At 39.0% G+C, this 22,946-nt stretch overlaps 1 protein-coding gene and 1 pseudogene across 1 annotated transcript in view; one reads left to right on the top strand and one right to left on the bottom strand.

Annotated features, from left to right (window-relative positions):
• Window positions 1–22,946, bottom strand: part of GTF2F2 (general transcription factor IIF subunit 2) — a 176,281-nt gene that overhangs the window by 102,244 nt on the left and 51,091 nt on the right. The window lies entirely within an intron of this gene.
• Window positions 21,109–22,695, top strand: LOC139436600 (dihydrolipoyllysine-residue acetyltransferase component of pyruvate dehydrogenase complex, mitochondrial pseudogene; annotated as a pseudogene).

Here is a 22,946-nt window from a genome sequence, read left to right as displayed (position 1 = left end):
TTTGAGACTCTGTTAGAGGCAATACTCACTTATCCACGTTAACAGATTTAGTATACATATACTTCTGCATACATACTAATTGTTTTTGTATTACACAGCTTTATAAGATAAAACAAAAAGTTATTGTTGCTTAAAACCTTATTTCAGACACCTACCTGGCAGGCAAATTATCTATAAATCATTAGAAGACTCAAGACAAGAGAATATACATGAAAGAGTCTAGTAAAAACAATAAGTACTTTGAAAATTGGCAAACTAATAAATCAAAGATGTCAGCTAAGGCCAACATAGTTAACTAGCTCCATGTTGCCTTGGAAACCAGCTATCTTTTGGCTTCTAGTTACCTATAACCAAAACATGATGAGGATTGATAGAAAAATATTTTTATTCTTCAGTAATCAAGGAAGATGGCTGATAACTTAGTTCCCACCAATCATTTATAAAATCAAATTGGAGAATTATAGGAACAAAGCCAGTGCTCAGCCAACCTCAATGGACTGAATGGACACTGGGCACCCAACTCAGTCACTAATGATTATCTACTTGGCTTCACATTAATGGTAGGCTTTTAAAATATTTTCTTGTAATGTAATATAGGCCAAAGCAATGAATTTGCTTATATCCATATTTTTTAAATGTTTACAAAATTGGCCATTTATTTAAACTGTCTTTTTTGTCTAAGAACTTTAACCGCTAGTTTCTATCCCAACTCTGTTCAAAATTCTAGCTCCCACTACTATGGGCCCATATTACATGTAGAAGAATTGACACTACATCTAAAAATCCAGAAGAATAAAAGGTCACTAAAACTTACGGAGCACTCACTCATGCCAGGTACTTTGCTAAATACTTTTGTTATTGCTATGTCCAATTTACGAATAGGAAAACTGAAGCTTAGCAAAGGCATGACTCTAAGGTCTCAGAGCTCAGTGACTGAGGAGGGTTTTAACTCAGCAGGCAGGTTCCATAGCCCATTCTCAGCTACGACGACATACATTCTGTCAACCTAAATGCTCCCTCTAGCTTTGAAAAGTAGAAAACTGGTTTTTTATCTCTACCTACAAAAAATAGTGTTCATCAAACAACTTTATAATGTAAATATGACTCAGAGCTAAGGTACTTAGCTCACCTGAAAACTATTATTAAGAACACTTTTTAGAAAGGTTAATATATAAATAACTGGCATGTTTATTCAAAGATTTCCTAAAGGACCTCTCTTGGCCAAGCCTTTTTACTCTTATTACTTTAAAATAATAACAAAGCATTTCCTTAAAAATACTATGAATAAGAAAAGTAATCAATTCCAAGCAGCCATTAGTTGAAACATGTAAGCCTTTCCCTTCCAGGGCAGTGAGAAGGGAGGCAGGTGTATGAGAGAACCGACGCCACGATAACTGAGGATCACTTTTGTTATACCCATCTGAAGAAATCATTAAGGCACGCATGGGATAATTAATTGAATAAATATAACTTGTTAAAGCAACAAATTAAGGGAACTTGGATGACGGACCTCAAGTATAACAAACTCATAGAAATAACAGCACAAACCATTTTGATACAAAAACACACAAAGCTAGAGAAAAATAACATGGCCAAACATATTTTACCAGACCTAATAATACTGACCAAATTAAATCAGAGCTTATAATTAAGACAAAAACATGTACTTATTAAAAATTAGATTTCAACATTAAAGCAAATAAAGACAGGAAGCATGTGGAAGAGAGAAAGGAAAGTATGGTTAAATAAATTCTTCAGCAAGTACATTTAAAGTACACAGCTCAAAAACAAAACACACACATAAATGTATTAAATTACCTAGAACTCTGCTTTAAGGAATGAAAGAAAGATACATATGAAAGATATATATATGTACTGGCAAATAATAAATGAGGAAAGTGTAACTAAATATCTAAAACAGACACAAAATATCAATGAGTCTAAAGTATAGATGAAATTCTACTATGGAGCTGAAAAGAAACTATGCTTATTTTGTAAAAATCACCCATGAACGCTACTGTCAAGGATCTAATGTTAAAATCTAGGCAAAAGAGATCAATGAAAAGAAATAATTTAGGAATAGGATGGCATGATTAAAAGACTGAAAGAAAGTACAATTCTATTTACAATACCAAGGTTAAACAGCAGGGGAACTGGTTGCAGGAAAGAATTGTAATCTTTACAGCCTTGACAAAGTAAAAATATAAGCAATAAAAATTGAGAAATTGTGCTTGAAAGAAAATAATTCCCTAATTTTTCATAACAGGGAATCAACAGATTGTCAAAAAATGAGACAGAGTAAAAAAAAAGGCAACATAACGGTTCTAATTTCTTAATTTTCCCCTCTCCCCAACTCTAGAGGAAACCTTTGTGAAACCCTTGTGGAAAAGAAGCATTTTTCTGATATTCAGAAACTCTTTGTTCCTTTCTTCTGCTATAGCAAGGTAATGCACTACCCTTGTTTCTATTTGTTATGACACTGGGCTAGGCTAAATTATTTGGATCAAATCTCCCACTGAAAACAACTATAAAAGCTGAATGAAATCTCCACAGCATCAAAAAGATCATGAAATAATAAGGAACTACCCAAAACAAAGAGAAAAAAGAATCCCTGAGGTCACATATCAACCCAGGGAAAATGAGGCCCTTGGGTGAGAGCACCTCACAAGGTAAGGGGCCAGAAATCACAGCCCTGAGCCTGCACAAATCCAGCAGGAATTCCTTACCTCAAAAATTAAAATCCGAGAGATGAGACCCTCAAAGTGAAGGTAAATAGGAAATGGAAAAGCCCCCGAAGAATTGTACCAGGGTAACCAGGGGTCCTTAGTTTGCTTGAGACACTCAGGTTTACACCCGAGTCCTAGCACATTTAACAACAGGGCTCCACTTGATTCTCAGCAACATTCCAGCTGGAATGATAAATTATATGGACACCCAAATGATTACCTCATTTCAATCCCATGGGCTCTCCTGGCAAAAAAATGTCAAACCTTGAACAAGGGTTAACGTGCTTGTGGTAGACTCTAATTGCCCTGAATTTCTCCCATCGCTGCATTGGAGCACCATGAGTCCCCTCAAGAGGTAGAATATACGTCCCCTCCCCATGAATCAGAGCTGGACCCGGGACTTGCTGTGATCAACTGACGTCAGGCTAAGTGATGCTGTGCTAGTTCCAGGCATAGCTGCTAAGAGACCTGGCACCTTGAGCTCTTGCTTTCTAGGGAATCTGCCACCATGGAAAGAAGTTTGGGCAAGACTAAGGAATGCTGAGAGAACACTAGAGAGAACAAAGAGGAGAACCAAAATGCTGGCACCAACACAGCACCAAGTGCTCAGGCACGAGTGAAGCAGTCTGGGGCACTGCACCACCGCCCAGCTCCGGGCTGAGTGCATACGCACGAGTGACTCCAGCCAGCATCATGAGGAGTGAGGAGCAGAAGCATCCCCTGCCTACATCAGCCATCCCACAGAATCGGGGAAATAATGCATTACTGTTGTTTTAAGCCCATAAATTTTGGGGTAGTTTATTACAGGGAAATAAATGACTGCAATAGTGGGTCAGGACTAGTAGTGACCCCAAGAATCTGGCTGACGCAAATACAAATCCTCTCTGGAGAAAAGAACTTTCACTAGAAACCATGCCCTTTTTACAACTGATTTTACAAATATAAACGTTCAACACACAGCCAAGAAACTAGATCCCTTGACTACCAGCAAAAGTATGAACAATAAGAAGGGACTCTAGAAGACTTTAGAAATCGTAACTCTCAAATACCAACTACAAAACAACTGGATGTGTTAGGAAATTTAAAATATAAGTGAAATTTAATCATCGTTGGATGGATTTATTAACAGGGTAGACACAAGTGAAGAAACAATTAGTAAACTGGAACAGAGGCAAAATAAAATTTCCAGAGTGCAGCATAGAAAGTAAAAAGGTAGATCAGAAGGGAGAATAACTGATAACAAAGATATGGTGAAAAGGTTTAACACATGTTTAAAACATTTGTTTAATCAGAATCAGAAGGGGAGAAACAAATGCAGCAGAGGCCATTATTTTAAAGTGACAACTGCTGAAACTTTTCTACCACTGAAGAAACACAGTAATTCTAGATATGACAGGCTCAGTGAATCCCAGATACCTTAAATAGATGGAAATCCACACTTAGAAAACTGTGGAATAAAAGAAAAAAAATAGCAGCCAGAAGAAAATGTAAGATTACAGTTAGGAACGACCAGCAAAATGAACAGAATACTGCAAGCCAAAAAAAAAAAAAAAAGACTATGGACTATCTTCAATGAAAGTTATAAAAGTTTCCCAACCTAGAATTCTATAACAGAGAAAATTTAAATTATCAATATTGGAAATGAAAATTAAAATATTACAGATCCTGCAGATATTTAAAAAGAAATGAAGAAATGTATGCCAATAAATTTGACATCTTAGCTGAAATGAAGAAACTTCTGAAAATTGAAACTGACGTTAAAAAATATAGGAAACTCAAACAGTTCTATAAGAATTAAAGAAATCGATTCAATATCAAGAAGTGTAAAGAGTCTGAGATTTTGCTTTACTTGAAAATTAACTAGTTAACCTCACCTAGTTTCACAGATGCTGGCAGAAGACATGAGATTCTTGGTTCAGAGAAAAAGGATTTATTTCTCATAGCAAAGTAGGCATCAGTTCCTTGTGCCCCCCAGAGAGATGCAGAGCACAGATGGATGCTATGTACACAGCAGTCAAGCACAGGAAATTCCCAATCTTAAAAGGAGCCTGCTAGAACACTACAAGTGTTAGAGAGGATATGGAAAAATAGGAACACTCCTTCACTGTTGGTGGGAATGTCGAACAGCGCAGCCCTGTGGAACAGTTTGGCGGTTCCTCAGGGAACTAAACATAGAATTGTTATATGATCCTGCAATCCCTCTACCAGGAATATATTCTCAAGAATTGAAAGCAAGAATGTGAACAGACATTTGCACAGTGATGTTCATAGCAGCATTATGACTGCCAAAAGAGGGAAACAACCCAAGTGTCCGTCATCTGATGAATGGATGAACAAAATGTGGTATACACATACAATGGAATAGTACATTGCTGTAAGAAGAAATGAAATTGGATGCATATGACAACATGGATGAACACTGAAGACATTATGTTGAGTGAAATAAGCACAAAACAACAGATATTGTATGGTCTCACTTATATGAACCAAACATGAAGAGTAATGCCTGGAGTTAAAATCTAGAGTATAGGTTACTAGGAGATAGGATGAGGGCTGAGAAGTACTGATGCTTAATGTATATAGAATTTTTAATTAGTTTGATTATAAATGTGGAAATGGATAGAGTTGATGGCAACACATCATACTGAATGTACCTAATACTGCTGATTTATAATTGTGACTGTGGCTCAAAGGGGTGGTCTAGGGATATAAATGTCAATTGAAAGAAAGCTAGAGAATAGTATAGGGACTGTGTAACATAGTGTCAGTGGTGGATGAGGATTGTGGTTAACAGTACAAATAATAGAGTGTTCTTCTAGGAACTAGAACAAAGTGTTAAGAACATGGAGATACATGGGAAAATACAATTAATGTAACTTATGGAACACAGTTAACAGCAATATTGTAATATTCTTGCAACAATGTCAAAGAAGGTACTATGTCAATGCTAAGGGTCAATCATAGGGGCATAAGGGATTTTTTTTCTATTGGAGTAAGGAAAACATTCTAAAATTTACTGAGGTGAAGTCTGTGATGAAACTGAGAGCCACTGACTGTACACTCTGGATGGAGTGTACAAGGCATAGGACTGTGTAACACAGTGAAGCCTGTGACAGATGATGGACTGTGATTAACAGTACAAATATGAGTGACCTCTTATGAACTGTAACAAATGTACAGTACTAATACATGGTGCTAATAATAGAGTGAATCATGGGAAAAATAAACCAAATGTTAAGGTACAGACCGTTGTTGGCAGTAGTATTTTGATGGTGTCCTTTCATAATTCGTAACAAATGTTCCACAACAATGCAAGGAGGTGGTGGTTGGGGTGATACATAGGAATTCTACACATTATGCATGATTGCTTTGTAGGCTCACAATTTCACTAAAAAAAAAACAAAACTAGGAAATTTGCCTAACCTGGAGATCCTAGCTCTGTCTTCCAAGGCTATCTGCTATGCAAACATCCTTGAAAAGATAGTATGGTACAAAAGCTGTCACAAGATATGTAGAAGTACCATAGAGAATAAAAATTCCCCACAAGGAAAATACCAGATCCAGTTGGAATTTTGCAAAGGATTTAAGGAAGAAGCAAAGCCAGTCTTACACAAATTCTTCTGGGCAGTAGAAAAAGCAGGGACACCAACTCATTTTATGAAGCCATCACAACCTTGATACCAAAATCTGACAAAAACCAGAGAAAAGAAAATTATGGGCCAATTTAACACATGAACATAGATGTAAAACTCCTATACAAAAGATCAGCAAACTGAAGTCTGCATTATTTAAAAGTATTATAGGGGGGAAGCAGACTCGGCCCAGTGGTTAGGGTGTCCATCTACCACATGGGAGGGCCGCGGTTCAAACCCCCAGCCTCCTTGACCCGTGTGGAGCTGGCCCACGCGCAGTGCTGATATGTGCAGGGAGTGCCGTGCCACGCAGGGGTGCCTGCCTGTGTAGGGCAGCCCCATGTGCAGGGAGTGCGCCCTGTAAGGAGAGCCACTCAGTGCAAAAGAAAGTTCAGCCTGCCCAAGAATGGCACCGCACACACGGAGAGCTGACGCAGTGGGATGACGCGGCAAAAAGAAACAGATTCCTGTGCCGCTGACAACAGAAGTGGAGTAAGAAGAACACGCAGCAAATGGAAACAGAGAGCAGACAACTGGGGGGCGGGGGAAGGGGAGAGAAATAAATAAAAATAAATCTTTAAAAAAGAAAGTATTATAGGGAAGTGATGTGACTCAAGTGATTGGGTTTCTACCTACCATATGGGAGGATATGGGTTTGATTCCTGGGGCCTCCTGGTGGAAAAAAAAGGTGCCCATGCAAGTGAGTCATGCAGCAAGATGATGACACAACAAAAGAGGGACAAAGGGGAGAGTCAAGGTGAAACGAGAAGAAACCAGGAACTGAGGTGGCACAGGTGACAGGGAACTTCTCTCTACATCAGAGGTCCCCAGGATCGAATCCCAGTGAATTCTAGAGGAGAAAAAAATGAGAAGAGAAGACAAAAAGACAAATAGACACAGAAGATCATATAGCAAATGGATACAGACAGCAAAAACAGCAGGGCAGTGGGGGAGAGAAGGGGGAAAAAGTATTATAAATCAAAGCCAAGCTCGGGTTATGTCAGGAATGGAAATCTGATTAGCAACAGAAAGTCAACATAATATTACACGCTAACAACATAAATATTATGATCATCTCAACAGATGCAGAAAAAGCATTTAATAAAATTCATCATTCACTCATGAACACGCTTGGCAAACTGGAAAGAGATGGAAATCTCTATAACCTGATGAGGGCTGCCCACAGGCAACATACTTAATGATGAACTGTTGCAAAGACATCACCACGTCAGCCGGTACAATAAAGCAAAAAAAAGGAAATAACAAGCATAAAATTTGGAAGGAAAGACACAAAACTGTGGTTATAATTACAGACCACAGGATTACGTAGGTAGAAAATCTTAAAAAATCTACAGACAAATTATTAGAATGAATAACATGGTTTAGCAAGGTTCTTGGATACTAGGTCAATATAAAATTTCAAAACTGCATACTGATAACATGCTACAATACAGATGAATCTCAAAACCATCTTAAGAGAAAAAAAGCCAAACACAAAACGTGACATATTTTATGATTCCATTTATCCATTTATATGAAATAGCCAGAAAAGATAAATCCACAGAGGCAGAAAAAAGATTGGTGGTTGCCAGCAGGTGGGTGAAGAGACAATGGGGAATAAATGCTTAATGGGTATGGGGTTTCCTTCCGGGTGAGGAAATGTTTTGGAACTAGACAGAGATGGTGAATGCGCAACATTGTAAATATACTAAATGGCACTGAATTATTCACTTTAAAATGGTTAATTTTGCGTTGTGTGAACTTTACCCCAATAAAAAAGGTAAAAAAAAAAGTCAATTGTATTTCTATATGCCAGAATGCATAGAGAAGACAAAAACAAACAGATGACAGAAGTTTTTAAAGAGATACCCTTAGACAGTTTGAAGTTTTTTGTGGATCCCAGAAAAGATCATCTTTTTAAAGCTAATCCATTCCTGTGGGGGTGGGAACCTTTTGATGAGATGGCTTCAACTCAGGGCCTCTGACTGGACTGCAGGACCCAGGGTGCGTCTTGGTCCTCTTGCTGGAGTCGTATATAAAGAGAGGACTGAAAGCAGTAGACACACAGAGAAAAAGCCGCACGGATGGAGAGAAGGAACCGAGGAGATCACAGAGGAACCTGGGAGAGAGGAAGCCACAGACAGAGCAGCCAGAAGCTGAAAGCAATGGACCCTGTATATCAAATGCCACCTTTAATCTACTACTTTTACTCTCCCAGTGTGCCCTCCTTTTATCTGGGCAGCAAAGTTATTATCTTTAAAATCAGAATTACCTTTATTAATAAAATTAATTTTCTTCCAACAAATATTCCACAACCAACAAACACAAACACATGTACACGAAGCACACACACTCAAACTCCTATTCACAAGTGGTCTGGTTCAAAAGACAAGTCTCCTCCTCTGTTAATAATGGGAGAAAATTCTTATTTAAATAGTATCCTCCTAATTCTCTAAGTGCAGTCAATGCGCTCCTATTGGCTGAGGTAGCCGTTTATACATCACTACTCTCCAGTGATGCATAACCTATAGAACAGACGTAAGTTTGTTCTACAGGGTCATTCTCAGGTTTCCAATCAAATGTCATAATATCACAGTTCACTTGAATAATAGTACGGAGGGCTCCTTTTGAAAGAAACACTCTCAATGATCCCAGTATTGACATTTTTACTGCAATGGAACTTACATGTGTCTAACATAAATGGGGTTGAGTTCTCTTTATATCTTTCCCTGGACTGACACTCTAGTTTCCTAACTGCTCTCCCTGCTTCTACCTTTGCCCCATTAGGCTATTCTCTTGTATAGCCTGAGTGAGCCCTTAAAGCAAAGTCCAATCAAAACCTCCTCAGCTGAAAACCCCCAACATGGTTCCTTCTCAGTGAGAGTCGTGCCTAAAGTCCTCGCTGGTCCCCGACTCCCCCCAGCTCTCTAGCACCACATCCTTTTCCACTCTCCCCCTTGCTGACTCCACTGCAGCCACTGCCGCCCCGTATTAATCCCTGAACCCAACAGGGAAGATCCGCTCAGAGCCTCACACTTCTGTTCCTTCTGCCTAGAATACTCTTCCCCAATGTCTCTGCAGGGCTTGCTCGCCGATTTCAGGTTTGTGCCAAACAGCACCTTCTTAGAAGGGCCTCTTTTCATCGGCCTTTAGAGCAGCATCACTCTATCTCCTTTACTGTGCTGCCACTTTCACTGTAGCCCTTATCAGAACCCAAAATCTCTTTACTCATGTAATTTATTCTTTTAATGTCTACCATCCTCCATGAGAATGTAACCTTCATGAGGAGAGGGACTTTGTTCACTGCTTTACCCCAACTCCTAGAACAACCCCTGGCAGACAGTAACAATAATTATCTGCTGAAAGAACGAAAAGCTCTCATACAATGATGAAACCTAATGAATCCACATATTAAAATACTAACAAAACTAGAAAACCAATAAAAATTCAAATTTAAAGTTCAATAAATGTGATAAATAATAACGCAAATTAATAATTATATCCAATATGCTAGCGGTGTTAGCAGTACACATTATTTTGAATTCAGCATGTCTATATACCACATACTGTGTAAGAACTCTGTCTTCTCATGCTCTTCTTTATTTAACTATCGTTAACTCCCACGATGTTATCTGGTCATCACTCTGGGTGACACACCATTCATACACCATGTCTGCCTGTTTATTTCCTCATTGACTCTAGGTATGAGAGAAATAGAACTCAGCAATAACATGACCATTTGTCTAAATGGATGCAGTGAAATCAAGATGATCCAGATTATGCAACATTAAGATTATCATTAAAGACAATGCGACATTTAAAATTTCTCAGATATTTTCACACCCAGGGAATATATATTTATGGATTCTGCTTAGAGAGAAGCAGCCACAATCCAATCTCAAACGACTGTCATTGCCTGGCAGGAAGAGAGAACAGAATATATGGCCAGAAAACACACTTTTCTGTTACCACTGGTAGAAAAATAATACCCTGTGAGATTTCTCCTATATTTCATATATGTATATTTATCTCTCATCACTCTTGGTAATCTTTCATTTTTGAAAAGGGAAAAACAATAAGATGTAAACAATTAATAACACTAGGATTTGTGCATAAGCACCTCTACTAAAGAGGTATATGAAATATCTTGCACAGTACTCAGTTGTTTTCACACCGAAGCTGAAAAGAAAGTATCCTGATTGCTTTGTTCATGTTTATTGAACATTTACAAAATGCCAAGTACCATGAATTGCGAAATAAATAGAAGCTAGGGTTCTTACTGTCTAAGAGCTCATAAGGGATGATTACCAACATTTTGGTATTTATATTCCATTCTTTTATGTATATACAGGCATACTCTATACATAAAAAGCAAAACATAAATAACAAATTAAGGAAGACACTGTATTAGAACTGGCTTATTCCCCATTTTAAAGTGAAGAGCATGCCTTCATACAGAGGAGCTATATAATTCATTTAACTCTTACTGTTGGGCATTTTTAGTTATTTCAAATTCTTTACAACTATAACTCAAGTTTCAAGGACCTTCCTTGTGGGTAACTCTTGATAAACATTCATGAGAACCTCTTTAGAATAAATCTTAATCGTAGAACTGGTAGATCAAAACGTTTGCAAATTTTAAGGCAATTACAAATCACAATTTCAAACTGTCTTACAGAAAGAGTAAACCAATACAAGCTTTCACCACTGTCATATGAGTGTACATATTGGCTACATCCCCCCCAATACTAAAGATTATAACTTGTAAAATTCGTTGCCAATTTGATTGATGAAATGGTATTTTAATTTCCTTCCCTTTGTTATTGGCGAGTCTGAGTATTCATTTATTCACTGGCCTTCTATAATTCTTCTTTTGTGAAACGATGTATACATTCTCAAGATGCGCTTCAGAGAATGCGTATGTGGGAATGGAGCTCTAGTCTGGGAGGACACAGAAAGAAACAGCAGAGACAAACAGAGGGCTCTTGTGTGAGAAGAGCCGGGGTGCCCATAAGGCTTTCCAGGCCTAGCTTTCGTGAGGCCAACATATAATTCTGTTCCTCTCCTTGAAATGGTGTGAAACAGCACTATTCTGGCAATAAGCCCTCCTTTTCTTGCACTACCTTAGTGATTTCTGCTATTTTTCACCAAAAGAACCTCTACTAGAAAAAGTGCCTCAGTCTGCCAGAAACAAACAGGCTTTACAAAGGACAGAGGCAGACCACTGGCAACGTGGGCTCTACTAACCACAAATTTACCATGAACTAAAGAACTACGTTCAGAAATGAAGCAAAATAAGTATATCTCATTAGATCAAAAATCTACATTCCTTAGATCCAAGTAAGTTCTAAGACTGAGGTTCAGAAGGCCTTTAAATATGAAGCCAAAATGTGTTAGAGCTCGTCAGCTTTCTCATGTCTAATGTCAATGAAAAAAACGAAGGGGAAAAACCCCACTGTTCTCGCTCCTCTAATCACTCCTATTTCTGTGGCTGCTACCTACCAGTCTGGCTGACCACCATAATCTTCCTCACTATTTCTGCGGCCCACACTGCCACTGCCCTCAGGCTTTCACGACAGTCTCCCCCAGCCCACCAGCTCAGCGTGCCCTTTTCATCTCTATCCCTCAGTTCGACGTCTCCAATGCCTCCGTGAGCTCTTGTTCTGATTTCAAGATGATTCTCCCAGCCACCACCTCTGGGCCTTTCTCTGACTTCAGTCCCTAGCCTTTCATGCATGCAGATTCTCGATATTCTCTAGCTTTCTGAAACAACTGCTTCAAAATCACAGGCCTTTTCCATTTAGAATATAATTCACTCAGGAGGACAACTGTAAGGGGAAAAGACTGTATACACAGTACCTCATTAGCTGAAAAAAATGTCATTTATTAGAAACAATTTCATTTCAAGGCCATAAAATCCTTAAAACCTAATTCTAATATATTAACTGCATCACTGATTCACCTGACATTTACTTTCCACAAAAGCCTTTACTTGCTTCTAAGTCTTGTCAGAAAAAAAATATTACAAGATGATAAGTGGGAGAAAGAAAATTAATTGGATCCTATATAATAGTAAGTATACCAGACTACATATCTTTTTTTTTTTAAAAAGATTTATTTATTTATTTAATTCCTCCCCCTCCCCCGGTTTTCTGTTCTCTGTGTCTATTTGCTGCGTCTTGTTTCTTTGTCCGCTTCTGTTGTCATCAGCAGCACGGGAAGTGTGGGTGGTGCCATTCCTGGGCAGGCTGCACTTTCTTTCCCGCTGGGCGGCTCTCCTTACGGGTGCACTCCTTGCGTGTGGGGCTCCTCTACACGGGGGACACCCCTGCGTGGCAAGGCACTCCTTGCGCGCATCAGCACTGCGCATGGGCCAGCTCCACACGGGTCAAGGAGGCCCAGGGTTTGAACCGCGGACCTCCCATGTGGTAGATGGACGCCCTAACCACTGGGCCAAGTCCGTTTCCCCAGACTATATATCTCACATAGATAACCACAGTCTCTCCCTACTTAAAAAGGGGGGGAAGAAAAAAAAATTTTTTAATTAAAATTGAAAACAAATAAATGCTGGAACCATAAGTGGTTTGTATATGCTTTGTTTTGTTTTTTAATGTATCAGTTCTTTACAAGCTTAATGTTTCTGATATTGCAACAATTCTAAACAATACTGGTTTGCATCCAAGTAAGATTTACACTTGAAAGTTAAAGAAACAGGGAAACGGACTTTGGCCCAGTGGTTAGGGCGTCCGTCTACCATATGGGAGGTCCGCGGTTCAAACCCCGGGCCTCCTTGACCCGTGTGGAGCTGGCCATGCGCAGTGCTGATGCGCGCAAGGAGTGCCCTGCCTTGACGCAAGGGTGTCCCCCGCGTGGGGGAGCCCCACGCGCAAGGAGTGCACCCCGTAAGGAGAGCCGCCCAGCGTGAAAAGAAAGAGCAGCCTGCCCAGGAATGGCGCCGCCCACACTTCCCGTGCTGCTGACGACAACAGAAGCGGACAAAGAAACAAGACGCAGCAAATAGACACAGAGAAGAGACAACCAGGGGAGGGGGGGGAGGAATTAAATAAATAAATAAATCTTTAAAAAAAAGAAAGGTAAAGAAACAAATAATCTATATTAAAAAGGCAACAAAGTTATTTAGAATACACAATATCCTCAGGAAAATTTAATACAGAATCCATGAATTCAAAATCAGAGCACAGCTGGTAATGTTCTGTTTTTTTAATCTTGGAAGTATGGATATATTCACTTTGTAAAAATTCATTAAAGCTATATAAACTTATCATTTATGCATTTTTCTGAAAAATAATTTAATTTTTTTTAAAAAAAGAGCAATGCACAGGGAGAAAACATTTTCTAAAAATCTATCTTCCATATCTCTTAGTTGGTTCAAAAAAATTAAATAGATATACATAAAATTCAGTATTTAGGTAGATCTATTAAGGTATACTTCATGTGCAGTACCCCTAGGAATCACTAGACTTTAAGCTTATTTGGATGCATGGACACCCAAAATGAGAAGGCTGAGGGTCAAAGAATACATGTGCTCCCACAAAGTATGAATGGTCAGTTGAGAAGTACAGTATTAAACAATTTAGTAAGGATTACAGTCCTAAATTTGACCCAGAATTTTTTAAGAAGGAGGTTGAGGTTATTTGTATGAAGACATCATTTTTACATTTCTGAGGAAAGAAAAAAAGGCTAGTGCTACCATTAACTACTATATCTTGGTTTGGATTTCTCCAGAGGCAGGCCCTAAGAGAGGTTTCAAGTCCAGGTAGTTTATTTGTGAGGTGGTCCCAGGAATTACTGGCTGAGAACTGGAGAAGTGAGACAGGAAGAGGAAGGAAGCCAATAAAGGGTTTGTCCTCCAACAGGTACCGCTGTGGAGAGCTGGAGCTTAATCCTGCTGGGGAACTGGATGAAAAGAGTATGTGCCTCAGAGCCACCCACAAGCCTGAAGGGAGCCAGGTAACCACCAGCTCCTGTCAGTTACTGGGTGAGGGCTGCTCCCAGGGTGAGGACGAATATCCTGGCAATTCTAACCAGGTAGAGTAGCTGGCAGCAGGGAAAGTTCTCAGGCAAAAAGAAAGAGGTGCTGAGAGGTAGAAGTTAGCCAATGAGTCCAGACAGGGCAGGGGCTGAGGGACTATGGCTGGGCAGCGGCTTTTCCACAGGCACCAAGCTATGGAGTCTATCTCCACCGTGAAAATGTAAGAGACATCAGCCTTCACCTAGAAGCAGCAAAAAAACCAGGGCTGAGAACTGCTCTAAGTCACCAAAAGATCTTCCTCTAAACTGGTGTTTATGTGTGATGAATCTGGACTCAGATGGGATCTTCCTTCATAAGACTTTCATGCTAATGTGCTGGAGGTGCAGTTAACGTTGGGGTTTAAGATATATTTAGGGGATTTGAATCTCTGGACTGACAATGTGATAGCCAGGTCCTGAGCCTCAACAGACTCCAGCACCTACAATATGATTTATTGGACTTACCACACTCAGCTAAGATGGAGTTGAAGAAGGACAACCACCACACCATGGAGCCTAGAGTGATTGCAACTGAGAGTGGGAGGATTGCATCCAGCATCCATGTGGAATCTGAGCCTCCTCTTGACATAGAGGTGCAATGGACACAACCAATCCAATGTCCACATAGAAGAGGTGGCATTGGATTGGGAAAAGTGGACATGGTGGCTGATGGGTGTGGGGAAAGGCAGGAAGAGATGAGAGGTGGAGGCTTTGGGACATGGAGCTGCCCTGGATGGTGCTTCAGAGGCGATCACCGGACATTGTAAATCCTCGCAGGGCCCACTGGATGGAATGGAGGAGAGTATGGGCCATGATGTGGACCATTGTCTATGAGGTGCAGAGGTGCCCAAAGATGTACTTACCAAATCCAATGGATGTGTCATGATGATGGGAACGAGTGTTGCTGGGGGGGGGGGGGGGGGGGGGGGGGGTTGAATGGGACCTCACATGTATATTTTTAATGTAATATTATTACAAAGTCAATAAAAAAAATAAAAAAAAAATAAAAAAAAAAAAGATCTTCCTCTAAGAAATTAACTATGGCACATAACAAGCTACACAGTGAGGAAAGAATCTGCCAAACTCACCAAGTTCTGCACAGTTACAGAAAAGAAAGTGAGGCTGTAAACAACCCTGGGTGGTAAACTTTTTTCTCTATGAGCAGAAAAGCCTAGAAGAGACAGCCACAACTTCCAAACCAAACTATATTCTCAAAATAGGCTCTTTTAAAGGGAAGAAGGAGAAAATGGGAAAATTGAACATGTCCATAGGGTTCTTTTTTCTTCTTTTGGAATAGCTAATGACATGGTCAGTATAAGCAAGAAACTGTGGACTCATACACAAACACAGAGTTTTCAAAAAATCTTTTAAGACTGGCTGACTTTCTTTTCAGACATAGCACTCTTGTAGAGTGTGCTGGCTCACCATCAGTGTTTACCTCTGGCCAGGCCACAGCTGTCTATTTCTAACAGCTGGCGAGGTGGTTTTGTTTCAGAGCTTAGAAATTTAATAAGGCATTTTGCATTAAATATATATAGTGACCTAACTTTTAGGAGCTTCATTTAAACTTATACTCAGCTTAGATGTAATCAATTTCTCTATTCTTTTTGGCTCACTTCTTTTAATTTTCCAAGTAAGAAACTTGTATTCTAACTGTAGGTTTGCATACAAGCTGTTTATAATGTCCCTAATGTTTATATTGCGATATACTAATACATTCCCTATCCATATTAACTATAAATTATTAAAATTAAGTAAAATATTTTTTATTCCTTTACACCACCTACTTCTATAGGTGTAACTTTTAAACTGAAAGCGCTCAATTCCTCAGAGTTGAATCATATTGTATTGACAAGATTTTCTTCCTTCTAAAGGTATCTCTCAACTTTAACTTAAGGCAAACTGAAATAATGAACCTGATATTCAATGTGCAAGGCCTAAGTACTCTCCCTCTCAACGCTGTCAACTGTTTGGCTTTCAGTGCTTCAGTACTGCTCCAGAAATGATGTTCATCGTCATTTTAGCAGCCAAATTACCCGGAACTGTTATGCAGAAAGACCATTTCGTATCTTCACAGACAAGACATCATGACTTGACGAACTGTATCTTTCCAACAGAATTTTTTACTGAGCAGCCAGAGTTGTAAGTATACAACTGCAAGCCACGGTGACTTCAAATAAAGTTAAGCCATAAATCAGAAGACAGAACATGTTTTAAATGGGAAAAATCAGGAAACAGTGAAATCTGAGTATTAAAAACCCCCACTAACTAGATCTTCAATGATATTTCAGAAGTGTTCATTTTTTTAGGTGTCACTGAGGCTTTTTTTTTTTTTAAAGAAATCCTTATGAAGACATGTACTGAAGAATATAAAGATGTACTGACACATACTGTCTGAGATGTTCTTTAAAATAAATTCTATAGGGTACAGAAAGCAGTGGTTAGGGTATACAGCTGAAATAGGACTGACCATATATTGACAATCTGAAGCTGAATGATCGGTACATGGGAGTTTACTATACTGTTCCTAAATTTTTGTATATGCTTACAATTTTTCCATAATGAATTTTTTTTTTTTTTTAAAAGAGTGCTCAAAGTATGGTTAATGGAAAAGAAAATAAAGTTTATTTTTTTCCTGGTAAGCTTTTACTTATCATGAAAAATCCTAAAAAATATTTCTTCTATATGATTACATATGTGAGAAAGCAGCCATGTTTCAACTTTATATTACATTTTCTCTTCACTATATATGACTCTTTAAGCTTGAAATTCAAGAATTAAATGAAGCCTGAATTAAAGTGGGTGAGGTAATATATTTTTTTCAAGAGTAGTTATAAGTCATGTTTAAAACACTGTATTTTATTCTAATTTTTTTTCGGTCAGGGCTTCTGTAGAATAAGACAAATGTGCTTTTGCTAAGATAAACACCCAAACTGTTTTAAAAGTATAATCTGACAACGGCTACTGAAAAAACAGTGTGCTTAAGAGAAGTTAGAAAGTCAGTATAAAGCTAAAACCTGCAAGAGTAGCCTCCTAAAAGCATAGAAATTTCTTCTGGCATAACAAGAGGGAAGGAAAAAGGAGGAAAGAATGAAGAAAGGGAAGAGGAGTGGGAAGGAGGAGGATGAGAAGAAGAGTAACAACAACTATTATCAGAGAGGTGAACAAGTTGTGCTCACTTGTTGGCCTTTTCAAAAAACACCATTTTCCATAACATTAATATCATAAGCAGCTACGCCAAAGAGCTTGTCCACTAAAAACAATAGCTTGTCTTAACACTAGCCCAGGATTTCTCAACGAAGGCACTAATGACATTTTGGTCCAGATAATTCTTTGTTACAGGGGCTGTCATGTGTGTGTAGGATGTTTAGAGCATCCCTGACTTCTACCCACTAGCTGCCAGTAGCACCCACCCAGCTGTAACGATACAACATGTCTCCAGACATTGCCCGATGTGTCCTGGGAGCACAGCCCTGCTCAGCTAAGAATCACTGCACTAGATAATATGTAAATAAAACCCGAGAAAGTGGCAGATTAAAATCAATACTAATAATTTGCAGATAATGATCAGACAGACCATTTTTGCTTCTGCAGGACAAACCCAAGAGCTAACTAACTTATGAAGGAACTGAGGTATGTAATGTTAAAAGAAAATCTTTTCAACAACATTAAATTTAGGATCTCAGCTTTATTGAGCAATTCATGAATCGGGCAGCTTCCCATTATAAAGCAGAAGGAAGCTCTGCCTAGAGAGTAGAAAGGGGATGCTCACTGAGGGCAAACACAAAGTGCGGAAATACTCTGCTAGGCTGACAATAAGTTTCCATTTTACATAGGAAGCCTTACAGAGTGGGGAGCAAATATATACTGATTAGCATGATATGCTTTGACCAATCTGATAAGCTTTCTCTCCTGGTCAAAACTGGTTTATCAGATATTGTTTATATGCAATTCTGAAAGGTACCATCTATTTTCTTGGAAAGACCCTGCAGGTCAATTGTTTTTGTCTTCCAGAAAAGCCCTTCTTGGAAAGGCAATGCCCAAAGCAGGCAGTCATTTTATTTTGCTGAACAATAAGTGAAGACATTATATCATTTCAATAAAATCAAGGCAACATAAAACTTCACAGAGTTTCAAAACATCATGATGGGAGGAGTACAAATATATATGGATAAATGAAATGATGTTAAATGATCCAAAATAAAAAGACATATTTTTTTTCCATTTTATTTTTCTTTCTTTTTTAGTGCTGCCAAATAAATTGATTTTGCAGCCCATGATTATAGACCTACACTCTGAAAACTCCTAGTATGATGAATAAAGGTACAGGCTTACAAACTGAATGATGTTGGATAAACTGTTATTTATGTAAGCCTCATTTCCCTCAATAAAAAAACATGGGGGAAGCAGATGTATCTCAAGCGACTCGGCTCCCATCTATCATCTAGGAGGTCCCGGGTTCGATTCCCAGGGCCTTCTGATGAAAGCGAGCCAGTCCGTGCAGAGGGCTGGCCTGCACAGAGAGCTGACTGGTGCAACAGGATGACGCAACAAAAAAGAAACACAGAGGAAAAGACAATGATAGACATAACAAACCAGGGGGCAGAAGTAGCTCAAGCGATTGAGTGCCCCTCTCCCATGTGGCAAGGTCCCAGGATTGGTTCCCGGTGACTCCTAAAGAAAAGACAAGAAAAGAAGACAAGCAACACAGAAGAATGTGCAGCAATGGACACAGAGATTAGACAGCAAGCACAAGCAGAAGGTGAGGAAGAGTGAATAAACAAATAAATCTTAAAAAAAAAAACAACACATGGTATATCTCACAGGCTTCTTCTGAGAAATGAAGCAATTCAACTAATGTGCTATAATGCACAAAATAAATGCTCGATAAGTAATATACTTCTACTAGTTATCATTGCTTAATGATAAAGATGTAAACATTTTATATTTTTATGCCTTAAAGAAAAATTCCTTCAATTCTTCCAAACCAAATAATTACAAGAATATAAAATGGTACAAGGCACTTTGCCTTGTAATCAAAAATATATTCAAGTGTAGGCTTTGCATTCATTTTAGAAATCCTTCCTATTCTGTGGTAATGTAACTGTTGTATAACCTTTTTGGAAGCAGTGGTTAGCCCTCATAGTGGGACCAGTGAGGTTATGGGAGAAGGTAGCTATCACTTCTTTTACTTGAAAGTGTGCTGCACTCTATGCATTTTTGCATAACAAATTTTAAAGTCTTATCTTTTGTTTCCCCCAAGGGTATTGCTATGTTAGTACTACTACCACATATCAGCAGAGTACATTTTCAAGCAACAAAAATATAAAAGCAACCAAAAAACATGTTTTGTTTCTATACTATAAGACTATTTGGCAAAGAAAGAAAAATCAGCTACATCATGTTTCCCCATTTTAAATCTTGATATAAAAATACATTTATGCTCAAAGAACTAAAGAGACCATGCTTACATGCAACAAAAACCTTGATCAAGGTTTAAAAATAATAATAATTGAGAGTAGCAAAACACTATGAATATGATTAATCCCACTGAACTGTATGCTTGAGAGTGGTTGAAATGGAAGTTCATGTTGTATATATATATCCACAATTTTTTAAAAAAGAGACTATAAAGACAATATCAACTAAATGTATAACATGATCCTGGACTAGATCTAATAACAGGGAGAAAAATGCATAAAAGGGCATTATTGAGGCATATTAACAACTTGGAATACAGACTGTAAGCTTTATATCAATGTTAAATTTCTTGAACTTGATAACTGTACTTTAGGGTGGTTACATAAGTGAATATCCTTGATCTTAGGAAATATACATGGAAGTATTACGGGTCTGAAGACCAAATGTATACAATCTCCTTTCATATGTCTAGAAAACAGATAAGACAAATGGATGGATGAATGGAGAAATGGACAGATGGACAGATAAACGAAGGAAGGAAAGAAAGAAGGAATGGCAGGCAAATGTGGCAAAATGTTAAAAATTGGTGGATATGATTATCTGGGTGAGGGTATGTTGGAATTCTTTGTATGTGTTCTGAATTACTTTTGCAATTGTCCTGTAGGTTTTAAATTATTTAAAAAGAAAGATTATATAATTTAAAAATGAATATTGTTTCAATGACCTAGTTTTAAAGCCTCAATGAAGTAATTTACGTTTTAAAACTGATTTTACTATGCCATGTGTCATATGTAAAGAAGTCAGTTCTTCCTAAGGATCTTAAGTGTACATGAATTAAAAAAAAGTATACATCAATCAAAACAAAGAGCTAACTTTTTTAAACTGTGAGCAACAGAAAATCAAAAGAAAAACAGAGAAATACATTTGTATATTTTGTCATCTAAATTTCCCTCTAGGTATGACAGAAACTTTCTAAGTTCTTCCTAGCTGCTTTACAAAACAGGAAACAGGCAGGTTAAATAAAAACTGAACATCAAAGAATTTTAGTAATAGGAAAATACAACATAAAATAAAAATAAAAACTTGATGATGCTTTCTGATAGTCTCCATAATAATCACAAGAAGGATATAGAGAAAACAGAGGTCCAAAATAAAGCTATTTAATAGAAATAACAACCCAAGTGTCAATTAAATTTAGGCAATAAAAGGGGAATTTATGAGTACTAGAACTGGAAGTTTACGTGACATCAAGAAGTTCACAGTAAAGACTAAACTCGAAGAAAAAAGAACCACACCAATACTCCTTGCATAAATTACAGATTGATTCTTCTGAGGAAGAATGACACATCACTTAATTCTTATTCAAAACAATGCTAATGTGATTATTTCAGCCAGTACACCTATAGGAAAAGAGCCTGGGGTTTGGGCGTTATGTGCAGAGTCTGCACACGGGCCCAAGGGCGGGATTCAGGGCTCAGTGCACCGACGTGCGGGAGGGACCCAGATTCTGGGCACGACCCCACCGTCTGGCCCAGCTCCGGTCCCTGTCAGTTGCAACAGTGCAATCACACAGTAAGGCAGGGTCCGAGTACTTTGTGGCTACAGCCCCAGTTCATGGGCCACAGCCCAGAACTGCTTCCTGCTGCAGGTTTTGGCTGTTACAATCTTCCCCACATCAGAAGATTCCATTACCCTCCCTTCCCCTACAATGAAGGCAGGCACCAGAGCAAGTTGGGGGAAAAAAAAAAGGAAGGGGGAAAATCATGGAGGGTGAACTACTTACAGAAGCCAAAAGAGATAAAGCCACTGTTGGGTCAGAGAGCCTGGAAGTGTGTTACAAGGCAAAGATCTTGCTGCTAAAGGTACCAGAGATGTTCTAGTTGGAGCGATTATCTGTATTACCGTTGAAGAGCATGAGGATACCAAGGCCTTTAAAATTATACTGGACTCCTGCAGTACCTCCCCCACAAGCGGCCCAGCATCAATGCCTGCTGCCGCTGCTTCTCCTCCTACACCTTCTGCTTGGGCTCCTGGTAGCTCATATCCCACTCGCAGGCAGATGGTTCTTCCTGCGCTATCTCCCACCATTGACCATGGACAGAGTTCAGAGATGGGGGAGAAAAAGGTGGTGAAAAGACAAGTGAAGGGGACTTGTTGGCAGAGATGGAGGCTGGAAAGGCCACTAGAGAGGAGCTTTCTTCAGCTCCTAATAGTTGATGCACTGTGTTCCAATGAGGGAGGAGTTTGGAAGTTCAGGGAGGTTATCTGGCAAAACTCTTGATGCCTGAAGGCACAAGAGATATTCCTCTAGGAGACCCACTCTCTATCATTTGCAGAAAAAGAGGCAGGCATACCAACATTTGCTGACTTTAGGTCAACCGAAGAAAATGATTTAAAACCCCAAGCACCACCATCTATCCCACCGCTGGTGGCCACTATTCCTCCAACTCCCCAACCTGTAGCTCCTAAACCTTCAGCCATCCACCTACCCAGCTACTTCTGGGGACTAAAGGGAAGGGTGTTTATTATTAGACTTCCTGGAAAGAAACTGGCAGCAAGGAAAGGGACTGATCTTGCACAAGTGAAAGGGAAGGGACCCGATGGTAGAATCACCAAGAAGGACATTGACTCCTTTGTGCCTACCAAAGCTGCTTCTGCCCCAGCAGCTGCTTACTCTCCCAGAAGGGACACCAGTTCCTACAGGTGTCTTCACAGATATCCCAATCAGCAACATTTGCCGAGTTATCATACAGTGGTTAATTCAGTCTAAGCAAACCATATCTCTCTACTACCTTTTAACTGACGTAAATATAAGAGGAGTTTTATTGATATGGAAAGAACTTAATCAGATGTCAGAACATCAACCATCTAGTTTATTCAACTGAGTTGTCCTGACCGGAGCATATCGGTAAAGAGGTGGGGGCACAGAGCCTGGCTCAGGGTGAGAGCAAATAAGAAACAAGACAGTGGAGGCCATGAGTTTCAGGAGTCTTTGGTGAGAAAGGAGAAGAGAAGTTGCAGGAAGAGAGAGAGGTGCAGAGGTGAAGAGCAGCAAAATTTCTGTTAATGACTTGATCATGAACGCTTCAGCTTTGGCCTGTTGTTTGGAATTAAGAATTTCTCTGCTATTATTAAT

The sequence above is a fragment of the Dasypus novemcinctus genome, chromosome 15 (assembly GCF_030445035.2).
Source record: "Dasypus novemcinctus isolate mDasNov1 chromosome 15, mDasNov1.1.hap2, whole genome shotgun sequence".
Classification (NCBI taxonomy): Eukaryota; Metazoa; Chordata; class Mammalia; order Cingulata; family Dasypodidae; genus Dasypus; species Dasypus novemcinctus.
This window is presented reverse-complemented; position numbering and strand designations above follow the sequence as displayed.